Source organism: Phalaenopsis equestris, unplaced genomic scaffold (genome assembly GCF_001263595.1).
Source record: "Phalaenopsis equestris unplaced genomic scaffold, ASM126359v1 Scaffold000540, whole genome shotgun sequence".
Classification (NCBI taxonomy): Eukaryota; Viridiplantae; Streptophyta; class Magnoliopsida; order Asparagales; family Orchidaceae; genus Phalaenopsis; species Phalaenopsis equestris.
This window is the reverse complement of record NW_018164980.1, coordinates 412,645-413,519: the sequence shown is the minus strand read 5'-3', so window position 1 is coordinate 413,519 and position 875 is coordinate 412,645. Positions and strand designations below refer to the sequence as shown.

General features: G+C 34.7%; 1 protein-coding gene across 1 annotated transcript in view; it reads right to left on the bottom strand.

The window, feature by feature from the left end:
* The window catches only part of LOC110028963 (NAP1-related protein 1-like), a 12,952-nt gene that overhangs the window by 10,724 nt on the left and 1,353 nt on the right, over positions 1-875 (bottom strand). The window lies entirely within an intron of this gene.

The following is an 875-nucleotide window of genomic DNA, read 5'->3' as shown; positions in this document are numbered from 1 at the left end:
TATTTTTATATATATATATATATATATATATATATATTAAAATAATATTGAAAAGTAACATGCTTGTCCCTCGGCACTGAAATGCAAATCAATGAAATTACATCATTGGAGATTACCATGATCACAAGTTTTTTAGGGATTGAACTCAAAGAGCATAGTGACAAAATGGCTACGGGATAAAAGAAGCATGTTAATGAGTGATTCACAGAACATCAAATATGGGATTGATAAACTCAATGCTCCAACCGACCTTAAATTCCAGAATGTCTAAGAAAGAGGGCCAACTACTTTGTGTTTCCACATCAACTTATTTTTCACCTGTTTGATATGGGACTAAAGAAATTAGCTTCACGTGTCCCATAATCTCCCTCAGAGATCACACTGACAATGATTATCAAAACAATCTTTCTATTTTTTTTAATTTCATCAAATATCATGCACCAAGGTCATATTCAATCACATGGAGAGTGCACGAAATTCACCCGCTCTTGAATCTAGCTAGACCACAATAGATGCAGCCAATACTCATGAAAGCCAAAAACCAAATGCCCTTTTATCTGGCCTCTACACCAATAAAATTTTCACTTAATTGATGTGGTATTACACTCAATATTCTCATGAGTCTTATTCCCATCAAATAAAACATATCCATATCAACCATCACACCTGATCAAATATTTTTTTTCCTAACATCATCAAATATAAAGCATCAAGATCTTAATCAATCACATGGAGTATGTATAGGACTGGCTCTTAAAGCTGCCTCGAACATAGTAAAAGCAGCCAAGATCCATGGGAGAAATAAATCTTCTGAAGCACTCCATCCGAGCCAAACCGCCCACTTTAATACCACCTGATTGGGGATTTCAATCATG